Genomic DNA, 9,279 nt, shown 5'->3' on the forward strand with positions numbered 1-9,279 from the left:
CTTTTACGTCATCTAAACTCGGCCAAAGTATGGACTATTATATATTGCTGGAAAGCCCTGGATGTCTACTTTCTAACGCAATTGGAAGCACGCCATTTTGAGTTCTGTAGCTCCAGAAAATCCACTTTGAGCGCAGGGAGGTCAGAATCCAACAGCATCAGCAATCCTTCTTCAACCTCTGAATCTGATTTTTGCTCAAGTCCCTCAATTTCAGCCAGAAAATACCTGAAATCACAGAAAAACACACAAACTCATAGTAAAGTCCAGAAATGTGAATTTAACATAAAAACTAATGAAAACATCCCTAAAAGTAACTAGATTCTACTAAAAATATACTAAAAACAATGCCAAAAAGCGTATAAATTATCCGCTCATCACAACACCAAACTTAAATTGTTGCTTGTCCCCAAGCAACTGAAAATCAAATAGGATAAAAAGAAGAGAATATACTATAAATTCCAAACTATCAATGAAACATAGCTCCAATCAGATGAGCGGGACTTGTAGCTTTTTGCCTCTTGAATAGTTTTGGCATCTCACTTTATCCATTGAGGTTCAGAATGATTGGCATCTATAGGAACTCAGAGTTCAGATAGTGTTATTGATTCTCCTAGTTCAGTATGATGATTCTTGAACACAGCTACTTTATGAGTCTTGGCCGTGGCCCTAAGCACTTTGTTTTCCAGTATTACCACTGGATACATAAATGCCACAGACACATAATTGGGTGAACCTTTTCAGATTTTGACTCAGCTTTGCTAAAATCCCCAATTAGAGGTGTCCAGGGTTCTTAAGCACACTCTTTTTTTGCTTTGGACCTTGACTTTAACCGCTCAGTCTCAAGTTTTCACTTGACACCTTCACGCTACAAGCACATGGTTAGGGACAGCTTGGTTTAGCCGCTTAGGCCAGGATTTTATTCCTTTAGGCCCTCCTATCCACTGATGCTCAAAGCCTTGGGATCCTTTTTATTTACCCTTGCCTTTTGGTTTTAAGGGTTATTGGCTTTTTGCTCTTGCCTCTTGGTTTTAAGAGCTTTTGGCTTTTTCTGCTTGCTTTTTCTCTCTCTTTTTTTTTCTATTTTTTTCGCCCCTTTTTTTTTCTGCAAGCTTTGTTCTTTGCTGCTTTTTCTTGCTCCAAGAATCATTTTTATGATTTTTCAGATTATCAAATAACATGTCTCCTTGTCATCATTCTTTCAAGAGCCAACATATTTAATATTCTTAAACAACAACTTCAAAAGACATATGCACTGTTCAAGCATTCATTCAGAAAACAAAAAGTATTGTCACCACATCAATATAATTAAACTAAGTTCAAGGATAAATCCGAAACTCATGTACTTCTTGTTGTTTTGAATTAAAACATTTTTTCATTTAAGAGAGGTGATGGATTCATAGGACATTCATAACTTTAAGACATAGTTACTAATTACTAATGATCATGTAATAAGACACAAACTTAGATAAGCACTTAACATAGAAAACGAAAGACAAAGAATATAAGAACAAGGAATGAGTCCACCTTAGTGATGGTGGCGTTTCCTTCTTGAGGAACCAATGATGTCCTTGAGCTCTTCTATGTCTCTTCCTTGTCTTTGTTGCTCCTCCCTCATTGCTTTTTGATCTTCTCTTATTTCATGAAGGATGATGGAGTGCTCTTGATATTCCACCCTTAATTGTCCCATGTTGGAACTTAATTCTCCTAGGGAGGTGTTGATTTGCTCCCAATAGTTTTGTGGAGGAAAATGCATTTGAGGCATCTCCGGGATCTCATGGTGATGAGCTTCATGTGTCTCTTGAGATCCATGAATGGGCTCTCTTGCTTGCTCCATCCTTTTCTTAGTGATGGGCTTCTCTTCCTCAATGGGAATGTCTCCTTCTATGAAAGCTCCAGCTGAGTAACATAGATGGCAAATAAGATGAGGGAAAGCTAGCCTTGCCCCAGGAGAGGGTTTTTCGGCTATTTTGTAGAATTCAAGGGAGATGACTTCATGAACTTCTACTTCCTCTCCAATCATGATGCTATGAATCATGATGGCCCGATCCACAGTAACTTCAGATCGGTTGCTAGTGGGGATGATGGAGCGTTGGATGAATTCCAACCATCCTCTAGCTACAGCTTGAGGTCCAGTCTTCTTAATTGAACCGGCTTGCCTTTGGAGTCAATCTTCCATTGAGCTCCTTCCACACATATGTCCATGAGGACTTGGTCCAACCTTTGATTAAAGTTGACCCTTCTAGTGTAGGGGCGTGCATCTCCTTGCATCATAGGCAAGTTAAACGCCAATCTCACATTCTCCGGACTAAAGTCTAAGTATTTCCCCCGAACCATTGTAATATAATTCTTTGGGTTTGGGTTCTTACTTTGATCATGGTTCCTAGTGATCCATGCATTGGCATAGAACTCTTGAACCATTAGGATGCCGACTTGTTGGATGGGGTTTGTTAGAACTTCCCAACCTCTTCTTTGGATTTCATGTCGGATCTCCGGATACTCATTCTTCTTGAGCTTGAAAGGGACCTCGGGTATCACCTTCTTCTTGGCCACAACATCATAGAAGTGGTCTTGATGAGCTTTGGAGATGAATCTTTCCATCTCCCATGACTCGGAGGTGGAAGCTTTTGTCTTCCCTTTCCCTTTTTTAGAGGATTCTCCGGTCTTGGGTGCCATCAATGGTAATAGAAAAACAAAAAGCTTATGCTTTTACCACACCAAACTTAGAATATTGCTCGCCCTCGAGCAAGAGAAGAAAGAATAGATGAAGAAGAAGAAGAAAATATGGAGGAGAGGGGGAAGGGGTGTATTCGGCCAAGAAGAGAAGAGAGGGTTGTGTTGTGTGAAAATGAGGAAGAATGGAGGGTTATATATAGGGAAGGGAGAGGGGGGTAAGGTTCGGCCATAAGGGTGGGTTTTGGGTGGGAAATTGATTTTGAATTTTGAAGGTAGGTGGAGTTTATGAGGTAGGTTTATGGGGAAGAGTGGATGGATGTGAGTGGTGAAGTGGTGATAGGGAAGAGAGATTGAGGTGATTGGTGAAGAGTTTTGGGGAAGAGTGTTTATGGGATTGTGTGAAAGAGGGGTGAGAAGAAGTGAGTGGAGGTAGGTGGGGATCCTGTGGGGTCCACAGATCCTGAGGTGATCCTGTGGGGTCCACAGATCCTGAGGTGTTCAAGGATTTACAACCTTGCACCAAATTGGGCATGCAAAATGCCCTTGCACACAACTCTGGGCGTTCAGTGCCAGATTGGTGCTTGTTTTGGGCGTTGAACGCCCATTTGTTGCCCATTTCTGGCGTTGAACGCCAGAACCATGCTTGTTCTGGGCGTTCAGCGCCAGCTCTTTTCCAGGGTGCAATTCTGGCGTTCAAACGCCCAGATGCTGCCCATTTTGGGCGTTCAGCGCCAGAACCATGCTCTGTTCTGGCATTGAACGCCAGCCAGATACTTCTTACTGGCGTTTAAACGCCAGTGAGATCCTCCTCCAGGGTGTGATTTTTCTTCTGCTGTTTTTGATTCCGTTTTCAATTTTTATATTTATTTTGTGACTCCACATGATCATGAACCTAATAAAACATGAAAGAACAATAAAATTAGATAAATAAAAATTGGGTTGCCTCCCAACAAGCACTTCTTTAATGTCAATAGCTTGACAGTGGGCTCTCATGGAGCCTCACAGATGTTCAGAGCATTGTTGAGACTTCCCAACACCAAACTTAGAGTTTGGATATGGGAGTTCAACACCAAACTTAGAGTTTGGTTGTGGCCTCCCAACACCAAACTTAGAGTTTGACTGTGGGGGCTCTGGTTGACTCTGTTTTGAGAGAAGCTTTTTATGCTTCCTCTCCATGTTTACAGAAGGATGACCTCGAGTTTTAAAGACAAGAGAGTCCTCATTCAATTGAAGGACTAGTTCACCTCTATCAACATCAATCACAGCTCTTGCTGTGGCTAGGAAGGGTCTTCCAAGGATGATGAATTCATCCTCATCCTTCCCAGTATCTAGGACTATGAAATCAGCAGGGATGTAAAGGCCTTCAACCTTTACTAATACGTCCTCTACTTGTCCATAAGCCTGTTTTCTTGAATTGTCTGCCATCTCTAATGAGATTTTAGCAGCTTGCACCCCAAAGATTCCCAGTTTCTCTATTACAGAGAGGGGCATGAGGTTTATCCCTGAACCAAGGTCACACAGAGCCTTTTCAAAGATCATGGTGCCTATGGTACAAGGTATTAGGAACTTTCCAGGATCCTGTTTCTTCTGAGGCAATGTCAGTTGATCCAGATCACTTAGTTCATTGGTGAACAAGGGAGGTTCATCTTTCCAAGTCTCAATACCAAATAATTTGGCATTCAGCTTCATGATTGCACCAGGGTACTTGGTAACTTGCTCCTCAGTAACATCCTCATTCTCTTCAGAAGAGGAATACTCATCAGAGCTCATGAATGGCATAAGGAAGTTTAATGGAATCTCTATGGTTTCTAGATGAGCCTCAGATTCCTTTGGTTCCTCAGAGGGAAACTCCTTATTGATCACTGGACGTCCCAGGAGGTCTTCCTCACTGGGATTCACGTCCTCCCCTTCCTCTTTGGATTCGGCCATGATGGTTATATCAATGGTCTTGCACTCTTCTTTTGGATTTTCTTTTGTATTGCTTGGGAGAGTACTAGGAGGGATTTCAGTGACTCTTTTACTCAGCTGGCCCACTTGTGCTTCCAAATTTCTAATGGACGATCTTGTTTCATTCATGAAACTCACAGTGGCCTTAGATAGATCAGAGACTAAGTTTGCTAAATTAGAGGTATTTTGTTCAGAGTTCTCTGTCTGTTGCTGAGTGGATGATGGAAAAGGCTTGCTATTACTAAACCTATTTCTTCCACCATTATTAAAGCCTTGTTGAGGCTTTTGTTGATCCTTCCATGAGAAATTTGGATGATTTCTCCATGATGAGTTATAGGTGTTTCCATAAGGTTCACCTAAGTAATTTACCTCTGCTATTGCAGGGTTCTCAAGATCATAGGCCTCTTCTTCAGAAGGCACCTCTTGAGTACTGTTGTATGCAGCTTGCATTCCATTCAGACTCTGAGAAATTATATTGACTTGCTGAGTTAATATTTTGTTCTGAGCCAATATGGCATTCAGAGTATCAATTTCAAGAACTCCCTTCTTCTGAGGCGTCCCATTACTCACAGGATTCCTCTCAGAAGTGTACATGAACTGGTTATTAGCAACCATCTCAATGAGTTCTTGAGCTTCTGCAGGCATTTTCTTTAGGTGAATGGATCCACCTGCAGAAGTATCCAATGACATTTTAGCTAATTCAGAAAGACCATCATAGAATATATCCAGGATGGTCCATTCTGAAAGCATGTCAGAAGGACACTTTTTGGTCAGTTCTTTGTATCTCTCCCAAGCTTCATAGAGGGATTCACCTTCTTTCTGTCTGAAGGTTTGAACATCAACTCTAAGCTTGCTCAGCTTTTGAGGAGGAAAGAACTTGGCTAAGAAACCTGTGACCAGCTTATCCCAAGAATTCAGGCTATTTTTGGGTTGAGAGTCCAACCACACTCTCGCTCTGTCTCTTACAGCAAAAGGGAAAAGCATGAGCCTGTAGACTTCAGGATCTACTCTATTAGTCTTAACAGTATCACAGATCTGCAAGAATTCAGTTAAGAACTGAAAGGGATCTTCAGATGGAAGTCCATGAAACTTGCAGTTTTGCTGCATCAGAAAAACTAGCTGAGGTTTCAGCTCAAAATTGTTTGCTCCAATGGTAGGGATGGAGATGCTTCTTCCATGTAAATTGGAATTAGGTGCAGTAAAGTCACCCAGCATCCTCCTTGCATTATTATTTTCGGCTGCCATGTCCTCTTCTTGTTCGGAAATTTCTTAAAGGTGCTTGCTGGCTTGTTGTAATTTAGCTTTTTTTAGTTTCCTCTTCAGAGTTCTTTCAGGTTTTGGATCTGCTTCAACAAGAATGTTCTTGTCCTTGCTCCTGCTCATATGAAAAAGAAGGAACAGAAAAATAATAATAATAGGGATCCTTTTTGCCCAAGTATAGAGGTTCCCTTGTGTGAGTAGAAGAAAAGAAGAAGAGAAAATCTGAACTCAGAGAGAGAGAGAGTTCGGATTTTTGGTGAGTGAGGAAGAGATGTTAGTAAATAAATAAATAAATAGAAGGAAATGAGAGAGAGAGAGAAAATTTTTGAAAATTATTTTTGAAAAAGAGTTGTGATTTTCGAAAATTGTTTTTGAAAAAGGTTAGTAATTTTCGAAAATTAAAATCAAAAATTAAAATAATTAGTTTATTAAAAAGAATTTTTGAAAAAGAGGGAAGATATTTTCGAAAATTAGGGAGAGAGAGAGTTAGTTAGATAGTTTTGAAAAAGATAAGAAACAAACAAAAAGTTGGTTAGTTAGTTGAAACAAATTTGAAAATCAATTTTGAGAAGATAAGAAGATAGGAAGTTAGAAAAGATATTTTAAAAATCAAATTTTTGAAAAAGATATGTTTTAAAAAAAGATAAGATAAAAAGATATTTTTGAAAAGATATGATTGAAATTAGTTTTGAAAAAGATTTGATTTTTAAAATCACAATTAATAACTTGATTCACAAGAAATCATAAAATATGATTCTAGAACTTAAAGTTTGAATCTTTCTTAACAAGTAAGTAACAAACTTGAAATTTTTGAATCAAAACATTAATTGATGATGTTATTTTTGAAAATTATGTGATAAAGATAAGAAAAATATTTTTGAAAAATATTTTTAAAATTCTCAAAAATAAATAAGAAGAGTGAAAAAGATATGATTTTTGAAAAAGATTTTGAAAAAGATTTTGAAAAAGATAAGATTTTTAAATTGAAAATTTGATTTGACTCATAAAAACAACTAGATTTTAAAATTTTTTGAAAAAGTCAAATCTAATTTTCGAAATTTTAAGAGAGAAAAAGGGGAAGATATTTTTTTGATTTTTGAAATTTTAATGATGAGAGAGAAAAAACATGAAAAATGATGCAATGCATGAAAGTTATGGATCAAAGCAAGGAATGCATGCAAGAATGCTATGAATGTCCAGATGAACACCAAGAACACTTTGAAGATCATGATGAACATCAAGAACATATTTTTGAAAAATTTTTAATGCAAAGAAAACATGCAAGACACCAAACTTAGAAATCTTTAATGCTTAGACACTAAGATTTCAAGAATGCATATGAAAAACACCATACAACACAAAACACTAAAATATGAAGATCAATCAAGAAGGTTTATCAAGAACAACTTGAAGTTCATGATGAATGCAATGCATGAATGCAATTTTCGAAAAATGCAAGATGAGTATGCAATTGACACCAAACTTAAAAATTTGACTCAAGACTCAAACAAGAAACACAAAATATTTTTTTGATTTTTACGATTTTATAAAATTTTTTTTTTGAAAACAAAAGAAAAATTTCTGAAAGATTTTTGAAAAATTTTTGAAAATAAAACAAAAAGAGAATTACCTAATCTAAGAAACAAGATGAACCGTCAGTTGTCCAAACTCGAACAATCCCCGGCAACGGCGCCAAAAACTTGGTGAACGAAAAAGTGATCTCATGGTAATGGCGCCAAAAACTCTGTACGCACGTCTTAATAAATTGTTTTTCATTCACAACTTCGATACAACTAACCAGCAAGTGCACTGGGTCGTCCAAGTAATAAACCTTACGTGAGTAAGGGTCGATCCCACGGAAATTGTTGGTATGAAGCAAGCTATGGTCACCTTATAAATCTCAGTCAGGCGGATATAAAATAGTTATGGAGTTTTCGAATATAAATAATAAATAGATAGAAAATAAGGATAGAAACACTTATGTATATCATTGGTGAGAATTTCAGATAAGTGTATAGAGATGCTTTCGTTCCTCTGAACCTCTGCTTTCCTGCTGTCTTCATCCAATCAGTCTTACTCCTTTCCATGGCTGGCTTTATGTAAGGACATCACCGTTGTCAATGGCTACTTTTTATCCTCTCTGGAAAATGGTCCGATGCGCTGTCACTGCATGGCTAATCGTCTGGAGGCATCACCCTTGTCAATGGCTGCATCCCATCCTCTTGTGAAAATGGTCCAAATGCTCTGTCACAGCACGGCTAATCATCTGAGGTTCTCGATCATACTGGAATAGGATTCACCCTCCTTTTACGTCTGTCACTACGCCCAGCACTCGCGAGTTTGAAGTTCGTCACAGTCATTCAATCCCAGAGTCCTACTCGGAATACCACAGACAAGGTTTAGACTTTCCGGACTCTCATGAATGCCGCCATCAATCTAGCTTATACCACGAAGATTCTGATTAAGAGATCCAAGAGATACTCATTCAATCTAAGGTGGAACGGAAGTGGTTGTCAGGCACGCATTTGTGGGGGAATGATGATGATTGTCACGTTCATCACATTCAGGTTGAAGTGCGAATGAATATCTTAGAAGCGGAATAAGTTGAAATGAATAGAAAAACAGTAGTACTTTGCATTAATTCATGAGGAACAACAGAGCTCCACACCTTAATCTATGGAGTGCATAAACTCTACCGTTGAAAAATACATAAGTGAATACAGGGTAAGCATGGCCGAGTGGCCAACCTCCCATGGAGGTCTATAGATCAAAATATGATCATCAGATGTCTAATACAATAGTAAAAAGTCCTATTTATACTAAACTAGTTACTAGGGTTTGCAGAAGTAAGTCATTGATGCATAAATCCACTTCCGGGGCCCACTTGGTGTGTGCTTGGGCTGAGCTTGAATGTTACACGTGTAGAGATCAATCTTGGAGTTGAACGCCAGTTTGTAACGTATTTCTGGCGTTCAACTCGGCTGGTGACGTGTTTCTGGCGTTTAACTCCAGAGAGCAACGTAGAACTGGCGTTCAACGCCCTTTTACGTCATCTAAACTTGGCCAAAGTATGGACTATTATATATTGCTGGAAAGCCCTGAATGTCTACTTTCCAACGCAATTGGAAGCGCGCCATTTTGAGTTCTGTAGCTCCAGAAAATCCACTTTGAGTGCAGGGAGGTCAGAATCCAACAGCATCAGCAGTCCTTCTTCAACCTCTGAATCTGATTTTTGCTCAAGTCCCTCAATTTCAGCCAGAAAATACCTAAAATCACAGAAAAACACACAAACTCATAGTAAAGTCCAGAAATATGAATTTAACATAAAAACTAATGAAAACATCCCTAAAAGTAACTAGATTCTACTAAAAACAATGCCAAAAAGCATATAAATTATCC

General features: G+C 38.6%; 1 non-coding gene across 1 annotated transcript; it reads left to right on the forward strand.

Moving 5' to 3' along the window:
* The first annotated feature begins 5,364 nt into the window (after positions 1-5,364).
* Positions 5,365-5,472, forward strand: LOC148553196 (small nucleolar RNA R71). Its single transcript, XR_015892578.1, has one exon. It is a non-coding gene; the product is annotated as a small nucleolar RNA R71 (small nucleolar RNA).
* Positions 5,473-9,279: the final 3,807 nt, after the last annotated feature.

The sequence above is a fragment of the Arachis ipaensis genome, chromosome B7 (genome assembly GCF_059453495.1).
Source record: "Arachis ipaensis isolate K30076 ecotype BB chromosome B7, ASM5945349v1, whole genome shotgun sequence".
In the NCBI taxonomy this organism is placed as follows: Eukaryota; Viridiplantae; Streptophyta; class Magnoliopsida; order Fabales; family Fabaceae; genus Arachis; species Arachis ipaensis.